Source organism: Stegodyphus dumicola, chromosome 7 (assembly GCF_044657685.1).
Source record: "Stegodyphus dumicola isolate Sdum_Otavi_A_Nest chromosome 7, ASM4465768v1".
NCBI lineage: Eukaryota > Metazoa > Arthropoda > Arachnida > Araneae > Eresidae > Stegodyphus > Stegodyphus dumicola.
The window spans coordinates 48,825,292-48,847,768 of record NC_140774.1 but is presented as its reverse complement, the minus strand read 5'-3'; the positions used below and the strand labels follow the sequence as shown (position 1 = coordinate 48,847,768).

At 35.0% G+C, this 22,477-nt stretch overlaps 1 protein-coding gene across 1 annotated transcript in view; it reads right to left on the bottom strand.

Annotated features, from left to right (window-relative positions):
• Positions 1-22,039, bottom strand: part of LOC118205366 (uncharacterized) — a 31,414-nt gene extending 9,375 nt beyond the window's left edge. Inside the window, exons 1-3 of the mRNA XM_035377654.2 lie at positions 21,943-22,039; positions 21,414-21,481; positions 20,893-21,016 (exon numbers count right to left, since the gene is read on the bottom strand). The gene's annotated coding sequence lies outside the window, so the exon portion shown is untranslated. The remainder of the gene's footprint in view (positions 1-20,892; positions 21,017-21,413; positions 21,482-21,942) is intronic.
• Between the last annotated feature and the right edge of the window lie 438 nt (positions 22,040-22,477).

The following is a 22,477-nucleotide window of genomic DNA, read 5'->3' as shown; positions in this document are numbered from 1 at the left end:
TTGGAGACAATTTCAAACTACAGGAACAGCTATCCTGGGGTTTAGTAGTGGTCGTCCACGAGGAACCACACCCGCAGATGACCGGTATATTGCCTTACAGGCCAGAAGAAACAGGCGGCAGACAGCGGGAGAAATCGCTAGACACACGACACAGGCGACTAGACGACCGATATCGCGTTTTACTGTGGCCAGAAGACTGCATTGGTGTTGGTCTGCACGACGCCCTGTACGGTGTGTACCTCTAACGCCTGACCATCGGAGAAGGCGTTCTCTGTGGTGCCGGGAACACCGTCATTGGAGAGACAATGAATGGGACCGAGTACTCTTTACAGATGAGAGCAGATTCAGTCTGAGTAGCGATTCTCATCGCATACTCATCTGGAGAGAGCGGGGAAGCCGCATTCATCCCTCGAACATCATTGAAAGGGACAGGTATGGAGGTAGCGGTGTTCTCGTTTGGGGAGGCATCATGCTTGGTAGTCGTACAGACCTTCACATCTTCGATGCAGGTTCAGTCAACGGGACCCGTTATTGTAACGAGATTCTTCTTCCATATGTGCATCTTTTTAGAGGCGGTATGGGTCCGCAGTTCCTTTTCATGGACGACAATGCACCATGTCATCGCACAGTAGCTGCCGAACAGCCCTTAGAGAGTGAGGATATATAACGTATGGATTGGCTGGCACGATCTCCGGATCTCAATCCCATCGAGCATGTATGGGATTTTCTAGGCAGACGCTTGGCAGCTCATACCTTACCACCAGTAACGATTCCGGAGCTTTGATTGGCGCTGCAAGACGAATGGGCAGCAATGCCTCAACAACTCATTGACACCCTCATTCTCAGCATGGGCAGACGCTGTGAAACCTGCCTAGCAGTCAGGGAAGATCATATCCCCTATTAAAGACCGGATGTTTCTTGCTGGACACCCATCACAGGGATGTTTCGGCCTTCAGTCGCATTGTGCTCCATGCTACTTTTTCAATAAAGCTTCTTTTTATCCCTCTGATTTCTCTTTTAGTAAGTGTTGCTTACATTACTCATGTCCTTATGTATTGGGGATCTTACGGTATTAAATGTGTTGATTTGGAAAGCTTTTGTACAAAGTTATATTGAAAAAACCGTCTCGTCCTTAATTTTTGCTCACCAGTGTATCTCTTGATAAATTCTGGACCACACTCAATACAAACTGATCGATAATATATTAGATATTTTTCCAGACTTCTGATTTACAGACTACCCATTTTAATGAACTATCATACTGTTCCAAAAAAAAAGTTAGGGCCATTAATTTCCAGGACAGACATAACTGTAAATCATCAGAATGCAGTAATACTTGTATTTGGAAGGTCATTTATCTGCACATGTCTAATGAACTCAGCACCATTTGGGAGTCAGCCGCATTTCATGTGCATGCCAAATAACTGAGAAAGTTTGTGAGCTTGCGACTTCAGGTTATAAATTAACTGCTCGTGTACTTGCCAATGACCTGAACATTTTTAAGGAGGAGATTTGGCAAATTTTGACACAAGACCTAAGAAAATGCAAGATTTGCTCCAGATTCGTTCCTCGCTGTTTATCATAAGAACAAAAACAATTCAGAATGGACTCGCACAGCGAACTCATTGACAATGCTGATGTTGGTCTGCAACCTCGATTCGTTAGTAAGGGCAGATGCGTCTTGGTGTTACCAATATGACCCTGCAAGCAAACAATAGAACTTCGAACAATGATCTCCAAGCTCATCAAGATCGAAAAAATTTTGATTCCAAGAGTAAAAAAATCAAGGTAACGTTAATTGCTTTTTTTGACAGCAAAGGACTAATGATTATGATTTGTTCCCCTTGTCAAGATTGTCACTGGAAAGTTTTACACAGAAGTTCTTACAAGATTTTGACTAAGAGTTCATAGAGTAAGACTTTGTTTTCAACAGAAGGGAGTTGGCTGCTTTTGCATGACAATGTGCGGCTTCACATTGTGCTACCTATGAAGTGGTTTCTGACCCAGCCCGAGATCATGCAGATGCAGCATCCTCCAGACTTAGCACCAGTAGAATTTTTTCCCCCAAAACTGAAGGGAACAAGATTTGACCATGTTGAAGCCATCATGAAAACAGTGACATCTACATTAATAAGCATTCCGAAAGCAGACTTTAAACTTATACAGCCAAGTAAAAAAGTACGTCAGGTGGGAGTTACTTTGAAACATATCAAATGGGTATGTATTTCATATAATATTTTCTGGAGTTATTAGTTCAGTCCTGGAAATTTATGGGCACACCTTGAATGTTCTTAATTCTATTTACAAAACTAAGTTTAAGTTTATGAATTATTAGTTTGGTCTGAACCAGCTTTTGAAACCCAGTCTCTCATATTAAATTTAGCAGATAGATAAGTGCAGAGATCTGGCAAACTAATATATGACAAAGGAAGTATACATGATCTTATCAAAAGAATAATACTGTGATTGAAATTAACATCATATTGTCTAGCATTTGCAAGAGTATCATGTTGCATCTGCTGCTAATGCAAGAGTGCTTTACACAATAGTTTTCCTAAAGTGGGCGCTGATGATATCTAGGGATGTTGCTGATCTGAAGGACAGCAAGGGGTCACTAAGGAGCAAGTGGGCAATAAGTACATGCTTGAATATTTTTAAATTAATATTTAAACATTCACTTGCTTACAGAATCACTAGGGTCCTTGTATATTTCCAATAATCATGGAATGGATAATGTCAGTTGATAATTAACAGATGTTCTTCTGAGCTTATGTTCCTCATAACGTTTATTTTTTATTCAAAAGAAGGATAATAAAATAAGAGTTACAAACTACCAATTTAAAATTCTAAAAGCATGAATAAAAGACTGTATTTATAGTGATGCCCAATATGAGGAAAAAGCATGTTCTTTCAGTATGCTGATAGTCTGTCAGATTAATTATTTTAAGTGCTTTGAGAAATCTTCTATCATTACCACTCTATTTCCAAATTTTATCTCAGTTTCAATTATAATTTGATGCTGTGAAAATGCACCAAACACCTGAAAATTTTAGTGTGTATTTAATCAGAATCACATTAAAAGATAATCTAATATACAATTTTTGAAAAGACAGTAGGTGTTGAAATAACTTAAAAGGGCTAAGCAGAAAGCACTTTGAAAAGAAGATGTCAAGTCAAAAAATATTAGAAAACTATGCTTTATGTATAGGAGCAGCAAAATTTGACATAGGCTGACATGCATATCCATTTGAAATTCAACATACAGTAAGCAGAGGAGAATTATAACAGAAAGAAAAGGATTGGATTTCCACTAGCAAAAAAATAATCTTTTTCTTGCCAGTAACAGAAATTGGTTATAACTGGATGAAACTACCAGAACTGGGAAGCAATTAATAGAAATTAATAAAAATACATTACAATCTAGTAAAGTAACCACTGTTAGTACTTTTATACTACAAGAAGATCTAACACTTTTTATGCGTACATGTTTGAAAAATTAAGAGCATTTGGACATTAAGCCAAATTTTTGAAAACTAATAGACAGATTTTAACAAAATTTCGTATGAATATACCTTTATACCAGAGAGAGAGAGAGATGTACCATTCAAAAGTAATTTTTATCAGTAAAGCTCATAGTGCAGGGATATGCAAAATCCATGTTGTGATATTGAACTGAAAATGAGTCTAATATGGGGTATAGCTCCCTCTCACTGCTAGACAGGTCACAAGGAGTGATAGCCTGCTGAACAAGAGGCAAATGAGAAGTCCCTGTGGCAGTCGATCTCACTCTTACAGCAAGGCAGTTTTCATCTCCGATATGGTTCTTGGTGGGGGATGGCAAGGTAAAATTTCTTTCCCAAGAGCATCCCAGACATCCTTTATAGGATTAAGGTCAGGAGATCTGTCTGGCCAATCCAATGTCTGAAAATGAATATCCTCACTTTTCAGATAATCGTCCACCTGATAAGCCTACAAGACCAGAATTGCCATCCATTAATATGAACCCAGGACGAACTGCGACTCTGAAATGTCAAACATAGAACTCTAAAGTCTCCTTTCTGTATGTCATAGCAGCCAGATAGAATTTGTCAAACATATGCTGGGGTGTGCAGCCATTCAACATAATGCCTGCTCAAACCATCACACCTCTACCAATGTAATGATCCTTTACTTGATTAGAGAGGGATGGTATTGTGCTCCAGGAATTCTCCAGATACAGATATGCTAAGAATCAGTGTCTAGGCTGAATCTCAATTCATCTGTAAAAAAAAAAATGCTCCACTGAAGTCTGGTCCAAGATGCATGTTTTCTACAAAACGATAAACGTGCTCACTTCTGTGCTTCAGCGATTTGGACACAAACAATGATTCTTCTAGCATACTGCCCTATTTCATGAAGCCTCCAGTCAACTGTAGACCTTGAAAGTGGGTTCCAGTGGCAGTATACAGCTCACGAGAGAGAAGTACTGTGTTGCTGCACTGGAAGTGTTATATAACGATCCACATTCGTCACTGTGGATCATGGTTGACCTTGTCCAGGTCTTCTCAGTATGGATCCAGAGTCCTGAAACTGTTTCAGAAATTGCTGACAACACTCAGCATTACACTGAGCTCTGTAGCAACCTATGCTTATAACTGGCCTGCCTCCAAACTACCAACAATTCTCTATCTCATTCTGTTATCCATACATTTGTGGCTGCTCACTTCAACTGATAAAAAAATTTAACTTAACTCTTGTGAGAAACATCGTGTATGTCATGAAGGAGTATGCAAAAAAAACCTTGTATGCTTTTATCTCCTTCCAAATTACAGTTCTGTAGACATACATGTATGTACGCTTACATATTCAACTCTGAATATTTGCATAATTTTTATGGCATAATTAGTACCTTTGGTTCAATTCTTTTTGCAAAAATAGACATAATTAGTAATTTCTCTTAATTTTGCACACAAGTCATATTGAGTATTCCAATATATTCACCAAAAATATAATACTCAGAAGCAATAATGCTAATAACAACAGAATAATACTAGCAACATATATATGGATATATTAATTCATACTTTATATTGAATGCAGCAGAATATGTAAAGAGCATGTAAATTCAGTCTCAAATGCACTACAAATTCCATTAAGGAATATTTTCTCTTAGTATCCATTATATCAACAAAAGTAAATCAGGTTTAGATTGCCACTTTGGTTCACTGTCAAATTTAGATGGCACTTAATATCATTTCCATCTCATTTTATATCGGATAAGTTACAAACACATGAACCAAATTTGACAGAGGAAAAAACTAACTGAAAACATAAATCCAGCAACAGTGGCAAGATTTTAATTTTATAAAATAAATTTAGATTTGAATGAATTAGCAGAAAAGTCATTAGATATTTCATGATAAAAATGTTTGTTCTTCAAGGATGTAACCATATTTTGGTTTTAAATAATATGTCATTTACTTTGAATTTTTTAAATATTACTGAAAAAAGTAATTACGGAGAACAACGTTTATTGAGAACTGTAGAAAGAGGGGAGGAATTAAGAATATCTCATTTGGGGAGGCTATATTTTAATAAAAGTACAGCAAGAGAATAAAATGTTTTCTCATTTAATAGCCTTAAGATGTATTATCCTTCCCTTATCCACCAAGAGCAACAGAAAGAATATTTCCATCAGTGAGAATGAATAGCAATTAAATAAGAAACCAATTACAGAAAAGTTTGAGATACAGACTCGTCAGTACTTCGGAGATTCTGAATGGATTTTTTATTAGATCATCAGTTTAAATCTAATAAGATGACAGACTTAAGTTTTAAAATTAAATATATGAATAGTTCTTCATGAAATAATGAAGCATTTATGACCTTAAGGGAAATGAAATTAAAAAAAAAAAATCTGAATATTTTTTTTCTATATTAGATATTTATTTCAATATAAGATGTTTGTTCTGTTTAATTTGCTTACAAACTTAAACATAAAGCATTTTTGGTGCTAATACTTTCTCTTTAATTCTAAAAATAGGATACAAAGTTTCATTGTTCAAGTCTTTGCTGCATAAAGGATTCACACTAAATGTCAATCGAAATATTTCAGTTCTCAAGAACCTCTCTGGCTCTTTCTTCACTATCAGTAGTGATATTTTCTGGATTTAGAACCATAATACAGATTTTGCTGTTAGCAGATTGATGACTGGGGCATTGCACTGCAATACAATATTTTTGTTACATCATCTGCCACTTTTCCACGTATTCCATTAGTTGTAAAATTTCGTCTTTTTGTTGCGGTATTGGAAGACCTTCAAATTCGCGACCATCATCATAAAGCTCAGCTAGCATCTGCTGTACACTATTAGCGATGTATCATGAGATTGGTGACTAAAGACATGTTGTTCGGCTAAATTTTTTCTTGCTTCTGTTGCATGTTGATGAAGTTCAACTTGAATTATTTTAGTTTAGTTATTTATTGTACTTATACCTATCTCCCGGACATGTTTAAGGCTTCTCTGAGTCCCAAATAAATAAACTCCCACATATACTTAAGGCCTATCAAGGGCCAGTGCTAAACATTTTTCAGTCTGATGCAGTCTCTGCATCCTAAATTCTGTTGCAAGCACTTCTTGAAAATTCTACAAATTTTGTGTCGCAGTGCTTTCCTTCAGTTATAAAGATTTTGCAATCTCTTACTCTTATTGCTCGATTTTTCTCTAAATTCAAACTTTTGCCTCTCTGAAATTCTGCTACACAATCGTGTCGCAATTCCATACCGAGGAATTCATAAACCGAGGAGTGGAACCTGCCTCCATCTTTTGCAGAATTTGCACTTTTTGCATTACCGACAATGCAACATGTTTACGTTTTTCAACGTTGCAAGCAGTAAAATCATGAGTGCATTTTTTATCTGTCAATGCATTAAAAGGGCTGAAATTTAATATATTCTTAACTTATCAACAAAATATCCGGCAGCACTAAATAATCTTGTGAAAAAAAAAGCAGCACTAAATAATCTTGTGAAATAACAAAGCTCAGAAAATACAACAACGTGAATCGTGAACTTGAAAGAAGAGTTGAGTGAATCATCTGCTTTTTTACATTGATGCAGATTAGAGAAGAAAATTTTTTTATCATGATGCCAATAATTTGGTATTTCCGTTATGACTCATTATTATTCGGTAATTATGACGTCATTATTCGGTAAGTATTTCTTCTTCGATATTTCGTACTCAATGGTGCGGTTTCCAGAACCTATAAACTGAATGTTTATATTTTGAGAAGCAATGCGGATTTCAGGTTGGCGGATTTTCGGTATTTGACTGTACTAGCAAAAAAGTGTGCATTAGTGACATCAATAGTTAAAATAACTACCAGACAGACCTACTTTCTGACAAGAGTGAAAACACCTAGTTTGATATTTGTTTGATATTTACAAGAAAGATAATTCAGCTGCACTAGGAAAGAAACCAAACAGCAAGGGAAAATAAAGATGATCCTTAACATATCAGGCCAGTATTAGACTTAGTCATGAAAACAATTCCAATAGAAAAAGACACATTTCATAACGCAATATCAAAAGTCCTTTTATAGCTCTGTAAAAGGCTACCAAAATGTTCAAAGAAAAAATGACTAAAAAGGAAGCAGATTTAGATGTTAACTTTTACATTATGTAATATCATACTACATAAGACCTAATGACAAATTTGACACCTATAGCTTAATTTTTCTTTTTAAACAGCCAACGCTTGACTTCCAAAGAGGATGAAACTGAAGCTGTGATAAAAAATTGATCTCTGAAAGACAGTCAGTACAAGATGCTCAGCAAGGTGTTTGGAAAAAATGTTGCAGCTTAAGCCATAACAGCCAAATAGGCAGCAGAATCCCTGCCCCCACCACAATAAAATAAACAAATTTTATGGACACATTGTAAGTTTCATAAATTAAACAAGTGACTTTGCCTGGCAAATCTTTATGCAGAATATGGCTTTTAAATATGCACGGTCTTTATGTGTTATGCTAATTACAATTTGTTTTTTTAAGCAAATTAACTGACAAAAAACAATAAATATATTTTAATTAACCATTTATTTTTTATTTACTTATTTATTTGCAGATATCTCACTCAAAGTTTGGGTGTTCTATGAAAAAATTTCACAACTATCTACAGAGAAGTTTACAGTGGTCTAGAAAAAGGTTTTTGAACTTAAAAACCTATGGTTAAGACACAATAACACGCCAAATAAATACTAATTCAGAAGTCAAACAACAAAAATCAGCGTTATATTTACAAAATTTTCACAGGACTAGTTTCGATGGTTTTACCGAACCACCATCTTCAGCTGCAAAACCGCAAATGAACAAGATAGGAAATAATGATTAGATAAGATAAGAAAGCCTGGGCAAGAATAAGCAAGTGGCGCCATCTGTTGGCGAAACCAGGACTAAAACATAATTTCTCTAGAAGCCGAAGGCAAATTTGGATTGGAATTAGGATCGTTAACTAGAACAGAAAGATTTTTATGAATGTGAAATGCCTCTAGAAAATCCAGTTCTCCAATGGAAGATGTTTTTTGAATAATTTTAGCAGCAGAAAAATTGAAAGTGTGATTTTCGGACCAACAATGTTGAGCAACAGAAGACTTCTGTGTTTCCTTTTTTCTAATATGCCTCATGTTCTTTGACGCGAAATTTTAAGGCTCTCTTAGTTTGGCCAATGTAAATTAAACCACACTGGCAAGGAATCCTATAAATACCCCAGGAATTCATATCCGGAATGGGCTCCTTGAGTATAAAAGTCCGAATTTTATTGATGGGAGAATAAACAACCCGAAAGTTAAATTTCTGCAAAATATATGCAACTTTATAGCTAATTGATGGAAAGAAGGGAATGACAACAGAATTTTTATAATCTCCTAAAATAAGAGTGTGGCTTTTAGTGTGTTGAGATGAGAATTTTTTTGTGAAGAACTGGATTTTCTAGAGGCATTTCACATTCATAAAAATCTTTCTGATCTAGTTAACGATCCTAATTCCAATCCAAATTTGCCTTCGGCTTTTAGAGAAATTATGTTTTAGTTCTGGTTTCGCCAACAGATGGCGCCACTTGCTTATTCTTGCCCAGGCTTTCTTATCTTATCTAATCATTATTTCCTATCTTGTTCATTTGCGGTTTTGCAGCTGAAGATGGTGGTTCGGTAAAACCATCGAAACTAGTCCTGTGAAAATTTTGTAAATATAACGCTGATTTTTGTTGTTTGACTTCTGAATTAGAACCTATGGTTATTGACAAAATACTATGATTTTTTTAAAAAGTTGCAACTTTTATAAATATACGTACGTGCCTTTAAACTAGAATACTTAATGCATTGGGTACTTCTAACAACTTAAAAAAGCTAGTGTGTAATAAAAATTAATTTTATTTTAATTAAAAATTATTTTTGGCACTTTCTGAATATCAGCACCTTTAGTTTCAACATTCAATAAAACTATTGCGTTTTACATAACTTCAATCATCAATCATACATGTGAAGACATGCAACCTATACATGCATTACCATTTAAGTGTTTTAAGTACATGCAGATTTACATGATTTAAACATTATTTCACAAAATCAGTATCTGTCAGCTGTAAAAATATAAATACCAACAATTTAAATTTATATTTTTTTCTAGATTTTTAATTTTTTTTTTTTTTCTTCTAGAAATTTTTCTATTTCTTATATGAAATGTTTCCTTTTATTATTACTTACGAACAGAATGGTATTTGTTAACTGCAAAGATAGCCACACAAATGTCTTTTGGTAATTCACAAAGTTGCCTATAAGATGGATACTTTTCATCGGGATGTGGATAATCAGAAAGTACTTTTTTCTTATATGAATGAAAAATTTTGAAATTTACAACACCAAACAAATTAAAATGACATTGTTTTTTAATTACTTGTGCTGTCAAGTGCATATCAGTGAGTTTTATCCAAAAAGCATGAATTTACCTTTCTTCTTTCTTTTTTGGGAGGGGAGAGGGTTCACATATTTTAGGAGCTGTTAAATTATTATTTTACTTATGCATTTACTTTTTAAGTACTTCATTATTAACTGTTGAGAGCTAATCAGAACTATTGAAAATATGGTAATAAACAGTCCATTATTAAATAATAATCACTGATGTAGGAGGGCAATGGAGACGATCTTTTTTTTTTTTTTTTTTTTCCTCCCAGTATATATTTGTTCATTTCCTTCACTTACAAGCAAAAGCACCTTTCAGTGACTCCTTATATATTCTTTGATAAATAGTTCTTTGGATTATTTATCAAAGAACATCCGCCGATAAGCTGTGGCAGTCCGGCAAGTCACTTGTACCGCAATTCTGCAGCATGTACAAGATACCCTGGATTTTACTGTGTCGACCAGAACCATTTCCCGTCGATTGGTTGAATGTGGCCTGCACTCACGCCGTCCATTAAAAAGACTGCCATTGACCCCACAGCACAGACGCCAACATTTAGAATGGTGACAGACTGGAGCGATATAGATGACAGAATGGTAAAAACGTCGTGTTCTCAGATGAGCCATGCTTCTGTTTATCCAGAGACAGTCGCCGCATACGTGTGTGGCGTCGACGATGAGACAGATCTAATCCAGCAGTAATTGTGGAATGCCCCACTGCTTAACAACATGGCATAATGGTTTGGGGCACTATTGCCTATGATTCCAGGTCACCTCTAGTTCGTAATCAGGGCCCTATGACAGCCCAATGATAGTACTCAATCCCCTACCTTCAGGGGCTGCCTAATGCAATTTTTCAGTGGATAACACCCGACCACACAGTGCTCGCATCTGCTAACATGCTCTGCAAGGTATACAGTTGCTTCCCTGGCCACTGTACTCTCCTGACCTGTCACCAATCAAACATGTGTGGGATGTAATTGGACGCCATTTGCAGACTTTGCCCTGCCTCGTTCAGAAGATGAATTGTGGCAAATGGTTGAAAGGGAATGGAGAACCATCCCTCAGGACACCATCCGCACTCTTATTGACTCTATGCCTAGACGTGTTTCTTCATGCATCGCTGCCTGCGGTGGTACTACATCCTACTGAGCCGACGCCATTCTCGTTCTGTATTCTGACTAATCATTTTGAAATAAAGATCATTTATTGCTGCTTGCTGTCTCTGTCTTTTTCCCAAATTTCATCACTTTCTGACCATTCCTTCTTGTTGCATTTTCAATGTTGAGCAATGTATATTCATCAGTCACTAGTGATGAGTCGGTACTACCAAACCGGGTATTTTGTAACGGGTACTGAAAATCGGTACATTCAAGTACACGTTACTTCAGTACCGAAATCGGTACTTTTCGGTATTCGTTACTTCTGTACCGAAACGGGTACTTTTCGATATTCGTTACTTTGTAACGAAAATATGCGTCTCTTCTCGGTATTTCGGTATTCGTTACTGGAGGATCGATGAGGGTTCAGCTCACTTCGGTTTTGGTACGAGGACAGTAGTATCTGGTTGTATTTGCGAAATGGTGATATGCGCTCCTTGTGTCCATGAATGACCTTGAAATAGGGCATGGAATGGCAAACGTGAAAGGGGGGAACTTCCGTTCCGTTCGTCACGGAGACTAGGGTTTGAGGTAGTATAATTAATTGCCTTTGTGCGCGTGAGAGGACGAGTGTGAAATAGTGGAAATTTTTCGAAAGGCCGTTCGTTGTGTGTGGGGGGGAGAGGATAGTAGCAGTTGGAGTCACTGTCGCCGGCACTACTTGCTTGTGATTGGAGTCAGTACAGTCAAGAGGGAAAGGGAGGGGAGCGCTAGATGATTTGCAATCTGAATTGTGCATGTTTTAATTTTTCATCGTTTGTAGGAGAAAAACTGCATGGATCTGAAATGATTGATTTGGTAAGTTGCTGTTGTTGGATTAGTGAATGGAATCAACTACCAACTAGATTACTTCCTTTTCCTCAACATATTTTTTGCATAAATCATGAAAAATATTTTTCGTTTGCTTGCTTAATAGGGTAACGTAAATTATATCCTTTTTTATCCCGCTGTACCTACTTCAGAAAATGTCACAATATCTAGTGGATCATTAAGCCAATCAACATAAAATACAGACGCAATTTTAAACTTTTCTAATGAAAGAACAAAGATAACTGACCCACTTATGATAATTCTTCCCCCTTCTAAAAACAGATTTTCATCTCGCCAAAAACTAAACCCAGATCACGTGCCTAATGCAGGATTGTCAACGCCTGCTTTAACCCCAGGACGTGACAACGTTCCTCCGATACGAAGAGAGGTAAACTTTGACCTGGCAGTCCGAATCTTCTTCTTCTTCTTCTTTTTTTTTTTTTTACTTCCTCAGGAGCTTATTTAAGGGGGGAAAACTATCGAATTGAACACCGGAAATTATCCGGACATGTTTATGTAAACATACATGTCCCTCCCTTTTTTTCCTTTGCATTTTTTGCTCTTTCATGCCTGATTAATAGAATCATTAGGCGATATTGCACTTACCCTTTTCACAGCATAGTACTGATTTTAGAATTTGCAACTGGAGTGAGCAGCGGAAGTCGTTAATAGAATTTTTTTTATGCTTATCTGACGATGCTGATGACCATTTCCCAAATTTGTCACTTTTCCCGTAAGATTCTTTCTTGTCTCGTACTGGTGAGTATCGGTATGTTATAGAATTGCTTAGTCTCTATCAGTTTCTTACACCTCAGAAAAAAAAAAAAAATTGAATTACAAAATGTCTAGTAAGAAAAGGAAATTCAGCTTGGTTTGGCAGCACTTTTCCTATACTAATGAAGACGAAAAAGTTATGTGTGACATTTGTAAAGACCTTTTATCCATCAAAGGTGGTTCAACAGGAAATTTTAAAAAAACATTTGCGAAGGAAGCATCCTTGTGTAAATCTGCACGAGAAACGCACTTTGCCAAATCAAGATGTTGATGATATTGATGCCGCTCCAGCCCGTTCTGTCGTCACTAGCCTTGCAGATGGTGGGCAACCATGCACATCCCAGCAGACTACACAACTTACGGTAGACAGTGCTTGTGATATTGTTGGTGTATTTTCACAAAACTCCCAGTCCAGCATAATGCAGTTTGTCCAGAGAAATATGATGGATGTACATTAAAACAAAGTAATCGATCGCTCACTGATCAAAATGGTATATAAGGATTTACAATCAATAAGTATCGTAGAAAATGAGGGATTCCGAGAATACTCAAAGGCTTTGAATCCAACTTATTCCTTACCTTCAAGGAAAACAGTTTCTAAATCCTTGCTTCCTGCTGCTTATGAAGAAAACAAGAATAGTTTAAAAAATGTTCTTAGTGCTGTACAAAATATCTGTTTGACTGTAGACTGTTGGAGCAACCAAAAGGCTGAAAGTTACATGGCCGTGACAGGCCCTTTTATTGACGAACACATGCAAAGGAAAACGGTACTGATTGACTGCTCAATTTTTGATAAACGTCATTTAGCCAAAAATATTGCAGAAAATATCCTACACACTTGCCAATCATATTTCCGATGGAAAAAGTGTCTTTAATAGTGACTGACAACGCCAAAAATATGATTAACGCTGTTGACGGCAAACTAAAGTTAAAACATTTAGGATGCATTGCATACTCTCTCAATTTGGCTGTCACAAATTCTCTAAACAGGGTTAACGACCTTCTAACAAAAATTAGGGATATTGTGATAGTTTACAGAAGAAGTAATATCGCTGCAAAAAATCTGCGAAAATATCTGTGCTCTAGTGAGGAGAGAAAAGAAGTCATCTTAGATGTGAAGACTCGTTGGAACAGCACGTTTTATATGGTAAAATGTTTCCTTGAACTGAAAAACGCTATTCGTTCTACAATGGGTTTGAAGAACGACCCCCCAGAGGCTCTTGGTGTGCCAGAATGGGAAAGTGTCCAACATCTTTGTGACGTTTTGAAACCTTTTGAAAAGGTGACTTGCGAGTTGAGTTCGGAAAAATACTTGTCAGTATCTATGGCGCCTGTGTTAACCGGCGGACTTCAAAAAAATCTGTGAAAATCTGCTTAGTAAATGTGTTAATGAACAAGTACAAAATGCGGTACTAGTACTACAACGTGAATTGGGTAATAGATTTACAACTATCGATTCAAGAGAAGACATTGATCAAGCCGCTTTCCTTGACCCGAATAAAAAAATTGGGGCTCAAATGTGATGTTGCCAAAAAAATTGAAAGTTATATTATCTGCGAGTTATCGGTAGTTGCACAAACTACCTATAATCTTGTTGAGGATGTGGAAGGGGATGATGAAGAGTTAGACGAATTTGGTTTGAGTTGGTTTGGTTCGAGTTTGAGAGTAAAGTTTGGTTTGGTTTGGTTCGAGTTTGAGAGACTCTTGAACTTCATCAGCTCCCGCAGCAGACGCGGCGATCGACAAAGCTGTGGCAGAAGTGAAAACATACCTGCAAGAGCCCATTCTTTACAGGAAATCTGATCCACTGGAGTGGTGGGAAAAGAATAAAAATGTATTTCCTAATTTGTATGAATTATCACGGAAAAAATTAAGCCTTGTGGCTACTTCAGTGCCATGTGAAAGGAATACTGAATGCTAAAGTTGGATTAATACTGAATGATTGGCAAAACTGTTTGAGTGGACAAAAGTTGAAACAACTAATTTTCTTACATTACAATTATAATATTTAATCATTTGTTGACCTTCTTAAAATTCCAACCTAAGTTCAGCTTAAAATGTTTATTTCTATGTTTATTTTTGCTGCATTATTTTCAAAACTGTTTCTGGGAGTCAATTTTTTTATGCTTAATTTTTCGTTACATATTTTAAGTGGTCTTTATATAAAAAAATAGAAGGAATTAAATGCCTAAAATTTCCATAAAGTTAAAAAATTTGATACTTTTATAACGTTTTGCACAGCCTATCAAAGTTTTATTTGTTTTAATTAAATGAAATATTACTTCATTCAAATGTCAATTTCTTAAAAAAATATTATTTTGAAATTGTATTTAGATTATTAATATAATATAAAGTTCTATAGTTTTATTATTTACTTAGCTGTACTCACATATGTTAAGTTCTCATATAGTTGAAAGCATGCTATCTTATTTTCTAATGTTTAAATCATATTTAATTAAAATTTTTATATCGAATGTACTTACTGAATTCCTATAATGTGATTTTACAAATATTTTTGTTGCTTTTTGCTGTTACAGCATCCAGATATTTCATTCTCGTAGTTTTAAAGACATGCTGCTTATTTCCTAGTGTTTTTAATAGTCTTTCACTCAAACTTCTTATGTCGAATGCGCTTTGGCTGTAATTTGAGTTTTAAAAATATTTTTTACTATTCTGTTGCATTTTTGTGTTTACAGCAGTTACTGCATCCAGGTATTGCGCTCTCACAGTTTTAAACCCTTTGCTATCTTATTTTCTAGTGTTTTTTGATAATCTTCAATTCAAAATTGTTATATTGAATGTGCCTTTTAAAATCATATTGTGTGTTTTTAAAAATATTTTTAACCATTTTGCTGAAAGTACATCCAAATATATTACATTATCTCACTTTTCAAAACATACCTCATTTTCTAGTGCTTTTGGTAATTCAAAATGTTTAAATCAAATATATATGTTTATGCATTTTTTAAAATCATATTTTTTGTTTTTAAAAATATTTCTAATCATTTTGTTGTTTATTGTACGGTGCCAAATCTCCAAAAGTACAAATTTAACTCAAAATAAACCTAAATGTAATTTAAAAAGGAACAGTATAAAATTTTTTGTGGAAAAGCTCTTCAACCATGTGTATATGAATAAATGTGTAAATTTTATTTTATGCCAGTATTGTACAATTAAACACACAAGGTCATTTATGTTATATTTAATGTTTAAATTATCTTATTTTTTATTCAGAATTTTTAATATATATAGGGAAGAGTAGAGAATAAGAGATTTAGAGATTTATCTTCTTTAAAATTTGGTAGCTTGAATATTTCGCAGTGGTAGTGAAGGTCATTATTTTATCTATAAGTGGGATAAAGGTTTGTGATTATTTTAATTTCTAGACCCTACGCACCCCTATGCCCTTTACTACCGAATTGAAGGTATTAAACGACTTCTGTGGTATGTTATTTAACCGTATAAATAAAAAATATCATGTTAAAACAGATTGATCATTAAATTTCTGATATTTACTTAGGAAACTGTATCCTGTCGGGTTGCTACACAGCTAGTTATAGTTAATTTTCTATTTTAAATTTATTGCGACACTTTTACTCATAGTATAGTGTTGCATCAAAATTTCTATTTTCCGATATTTCTTCCTCTGTTTCCTTCCAACAACATAACACAGCCGAAAAAAACATAGTGTACTCTCCCTTCCTTCAATATCATACAAAGAAAATCTTCTGACGTTTTCAAGTACGCAACTATGCTCATTTGGGGCTGTCCATAAATGATGTCACACTTTTCTGCAACATTTTGGACCCCCTCCCCCTCTTTGTAACAAAGTGTCACACTTCAACATACCCCCTCCCCCCTTTGTCACATGTCACGCAATATTACATAAACTTATACTTGCAGTTCAAAAACGTAGCACTAAATTATAGATCATATTTCAGACTTTATTTTTAAATTTAAACTATATGTTTTAATGATATCTGTAAATATAACAATAATAATGATTTGTGCACTTATTTTGTATGAAATATGATAACAGTTTACAGCAAAAAACATAATTAATACACAATAGCAATAAAATTACAATTTCTGCTGCTACCCTATTCTCAAAACCTACTCTGAATGCCTTTTTTTTTTTTTTTTTTTGAAAGAAAGAAAGGAATGTAAGCAAAAAAAAAAAAAATCACATGAAAGTTACTTTCGCCCCAATTTAAGCAAATACCTTTAAATTTTGGTAATTTTAAAATAACTTCAAAACTCAATCTGCTGATTTTAAACATTTTTATTTTAATCAAAATATGATGTCACACTTCTTGTTACCCCCTCCCCCGCCTTGTCAAAAACTGTCACAATTTCACTAAACCCCCTCTCCAAGCGTGACATCATTTATGGACGACCCCTTTCACGAAATTGATAGAGCACCCATCGATTTTGCTGCACCTGCACACAAGACACATTCGAAAGTGAAAATGTTTCCATCCATCCACTTTCCAAGCCAATCCTCCCAACCCCCACTAGCCATCAAAGACAATCTACACAAACCCAACACCAAAAACAACCCGCTGCACTCTCCTGCTGCTCCTCAGACACTTCCGTAGTTGACATGTTTTCTGATATACAAAATCTTACTCCGTACAGATAAATTCAAACACATGGTGACGTGGCAGAGTTCCTTCAGTGCGCAAAATCGTTAGCTGCGTATTTCGGTACTCCAAATCGTTACTAGGGCACTTCAGTACTCCAAATTGTTACTAGGGTGCTTCGGTATCCAAATCGTTACTAGGGTACTTCGGTACTCAAAATCGTTACTAGGGTACTCTGGTACAGCAAACCATTACTAGGGTACTCCGGTACAGCAAACCGTTACTCTGGTATTTCGTTACTTGGGTACTCGGTACTTGAAATCGGTTTTCGGTACTTTTCAAATAAACAGTTACTTGAGTAACGGATATTTTGTACCGGGTACTTGTCTGTACCCATTACTCTCGTACAGGATACAAGAAAGTACCAAAGTTGCCCATCACTATCAGTCACTAGGGTTTCAGTCAGTCACTTTCAGGGTTTGAAAGAAACCTGAGAATGGTTAAGAACCAGAAAGAATATTTAAATGTTTTCTGATTGGTAAGAGACAATTATAAAATAAAAGCACTAAACTCAGTGGCGTAACAGCCCTAGTGGGCCAAGGCCTGTAGTGCCCCGTATATCTGCTTTCTTGACCGTGGGCCCTAGGGTGCATTAGCATATGCTCCAGAAAAGTGGTCAGTTTGTCGCAAGAGCCTCGGTGTTTAGTCCCCAAGTGAACTTGGTACTTATTTTATCGGCCCACTCAAGGGATGAAAGGCTGAATCATCCTTGCCCAGCCCTGGGATTAAACCCTGACCTGTAGTGCTGCTAACCATTGTGCCACCATGCTTCAATTATAAAATATGAGTGCTAAATATATTTTAATTTCTGCAGTTTTATCTTTAGTGACACAACTATAACTACCTGTATAAGGCCATGTAACAGCTAATGTATACACACATATACATTCTGAAATCTGGATTTCCAATAATCAGAATGGCTTTCTACTTGCATAAAGGGGGAAAGTGCAGAATTGCCCACTGCTTGGCGAGTTTTTAAGAATTGCACAGACTCGGTATCCATGTACACATCAACCTACTTTCACTTAAAAAAAATATCAGAAAATCCAAAAATCAGGCACTGTGCATTATAACCGGGGCTGTTAAAACAACTACAATTCTGGCAATGCGATTGGTATTGGTAAACCAACCAATGACAAACCTGATTCAGAAAAATGCTTTCATCCTTTTCCAGAGACTTATTCGTCTACCAAGTAACCCTCATTGGAGGAATTATGATTATAATAAACAATGAAATCTGAAGACACAAAATGGCTTTCTGCAGTGTGTCTCTTACCTAGAACAATGCAATCATATAAGAACGCTGAAACCAGCACTGCTGTTTTTGCTAAATCCTTTGGATTATAGCTTCCTTGATGTGTGGTTTGACCTCAAAATGAAAATAGATAAGAAGGAAATGAGTCCAGAGCAAATAAGAAATATAGCTTTGGAAACAATTGAGCAATGCTTTCCGGCTGAGGAATGGATACATGTATATACGGATGGCTCTTTGACCGATAGAATCTAGGGGGCTGGAGCTGGACTTTTTAGCAAGCTTTTCAATTTCTACATACCCGTAAGAGCTTACTCCATTCACTTTGATGGAGAACCTAAAGCCATTCATATAGCTCTCCAACAGTTATCATTGAGACAGAGCTCGTTCAGGAGGGCTGTTGTACTACCTGATTCGATTTCAGCAATACAGGCCATCTCCTCTTACAAAGAGTGTAAGAACATATGCGTTCAACAGTGTCAGGAAGTCATAAAAGAACTTTCCCACAAGATATGTTTTCAATGGGTACCTTCAATGGGTATTTATGGGAATGAGATGGCCGATATGCTTGCGAAAAAAGGGGCTACGGTTCTCCAAAAGCCAAAAAATGAGTGCAAGCCTCCATTCCATTAAGCTTCTGACATCGCTAACGTATCAAGAATTTTAGATATTTTGCAACTCGGACTTGTGAGGGCAAGCCTTGGAGTGTTCTCTCAACAAACCCAGCTTTCGTTCCTGACCACCTGCAAACAGTTGCGGTTGCATCTTTTAGACTATTGATGGGACATGATTTCACATTGGGCTAGCTGATTCACCATTGTGTGTTTTATGTAATAGTGGACAGCCAATGATGGTGAAACATTTGGACGAGTGTGAAGCACTGACAAATTTTTCTTGTAGATTTCAGCGCTATTGGCAAGTAAGGAGTTTAATTGCCTAACGGCCAATGTAACTGGCATTTGACAATATAAAAAATATCTGAATTGCACAAATACGGCATTGTGCACTCTTTTGACTTTGTTGATGTACATATCAATGTATTTTCACTTTAAAAGTGAAAGAAAATTGACAAAAATCCAATTCTTCTACTCAAAAAAAAAAAAAAATGTTTGGTAAAAATGCCAAACATAGTGTGCCAAATAAGTGAACGATTCTGCACTTCATCCACATAAGTAATAATAGAGAATAAACCAAGAAAAAACAGTATGCAACAGACGGAAAAAAGTAGAGGTCCTATCCCCCCCCCCAAATGGATAAAAGAATACTTAGGGCAAAATTATGTGAGGAATACAACATTACACAGCTAACAGTATACAACATAAAAACTGAAATTTTGAAAATGAATTTTTCCCAGTCCTAACACACCATTTGTATTGAATAACAGGAAAATCATTTGACATGTTAAAAATAACAGATCAAGAGGTGATACAGCATAGTATTGAAGAAGTACCACTGAAGAGCTCAAATCAAACATTTTGACAAACATGAGGAAATACACTTACAAACTGAATGCACATATCTATATAGTTAACAAAATTTAAAATTTCAGGCAAAAATGTTCTAGCTAATACTGAAGCAGCAAACATACAAACTTTTTTGGGAGCAAATATGTGCTTCTAAAAGGAGCAAGAGATGCAGCTGCTCAATGCAGCTGTACAAGAATGCTTTTCTCCTGTTTACAAAAATATAATTGGAGTACAATGAAAGGCAGTGTATGAAAATTTAGCAGTACTGGAATGTGAGAAAAATGAAAGGATTACGATATTCATACTAAATTTAAAATAGAAGTTTTATGGATCTGCTTTATTTCTCTTGACTGGTTAAAAGCCTGAGTTTATAAAATTTATCATTATCATGGGGCAAAAGACTGCTTTCATTTTGCTATTAGCTTAATATACGCATCATTAACTTTACATAATTCTAAGACAAAGTTTAATCTTGAACTGACACACAAGATAACGATTTATTAGGAGCATATTACTATTTTTAGAACAGAAAGAGAAAATATACAGATTAATACGAGAGTTTAGGGTCTGTAACAAAAAGTTTTAATTTTATCTTACATACATATATGCACACATAATGTTGTCCTGCATAAGACCTAAAAAGTGATGATGCATCTTGAATATTATGATGCATACATAACTTAGTAGTTTAGCATATAATTTAATGTAGCCTGATTTCTAAGATCTTGAAGTTATATACACGGCAGAAAAAAGAAAAGAATATAGGATATTTGAAGATAAAATTAGAGATATCACTAACATTAAAATTTTGCTAATAGCAATAATGAAATTAAAAAGGAAATTTATTCATACCAGAAGAAATGAAAATTGTGACAACTCCTCAGCTGATAATTAAGTTTGTAGAAAAGATACTGAGATGAGCATGAAGCCAGCTATCCAAGATCTTGGCAACAGTTTCATCATAGTATTCCTTTCCCTATAACATTGATTTATTGTAGTTTGGCATTGAATAAAAGAAACACAAACTGTATATGATAAAAATGAAGAGTATAAATTCTCACATGCAACAATTTTTATGATACTTACTATTGAATTACATCAATAATCAAATTAATACTGTTATATTAACTATACCAATTAAATCTAAAAAAATAGGTCAATGTATGCTTGTTAATTTTATGTTTAAGATAAAGCAAGTAGGAATTAGAATACAAGCATAAATAGATTAAATTCAGCATTTCTCCTAAGTTGCGATTATATATATATATATATATATATTTTCAAAACTAGTTTAGTTAAGTAATAAACACGATATTAAAACATTACCACGATAAAAGATTATTTTATAAATTATAATATTATTTCGGATTTACCTTTGAAATGAATTCTGTTCTCATTAAGTTTTTACCTTGGAGAGGCAGGGATAAAAATTCATTCCACTCTGCAAAAATAAAACGGTTTTTAAGAAATGATATAATATGTACAAAAAAATAAACATTTCACCAAGATTTTTATTTAGCTCAAACATTTTAAGCATTAAAATGATAATAAGCATTTAAAATTCCGATAATATCTCATACACCAATACTTCAGAAACGTTATAAAAATAATTATTCCTGAAAAATTTATTTAATTTTATATCAAAAATATAAAATAATCAATGAAATACATGTGAATTAAAACGCTTTCATGAATAGAGAATCCTCTGCACGACCAAACCGCATCTATTACAAAGTTAAGAAATGACTCTCCCAGGAACTGAGCGAGTGAACCAACCCAAAGCGAGGAATATGAGATAACAGATTGATTGCGAAAAACTTTCGAAAAGCAGAGCATTCTCGAGCAAAACTGTACTTTTTCACAAGTAATACTAATCAGGAAGGGCAAAATAATCATACTTACGTTGTATTTAGATACAAAAATATTCATTAATACGTCCTACTAATAACATCTAACACTATTACACACTCCACAGTCACAGAGAAGCTACACTCAACTGAGAAGTTCTCGATACAGGTTGCCAAGTTTCACACAGAAAAACTTCGTCGCCAAGTTCTCGCCAAATTCTGAGCTGTGAGAGGGAGAAGCCAGTTTAATCAGAGATGGCGTTCATTATTCAGCAATCAGCTGATAATATCCATTTGAGTGCACGCGTTATGGTTCTTACATGCTATTAATTATTAATACGCAGATGCATATAGAAATTATGTGCATTTAGTGTCGAAATATTGGTATAGAAGTTAGCTATTTAATTGTTATTTTTTATTAAATATATAAATATTGCGTTTGATTGCAATGAATTATTAATATATGAATGCACTTGAATAACTTATTGATTACACGTAATAAATTAAACATCATTTCTTAAAATGTTTGATCTAAAATGAAAGCAAAATTAAAATTTAAAAAAGTTAGGAATATATTTCAATTCTATTTC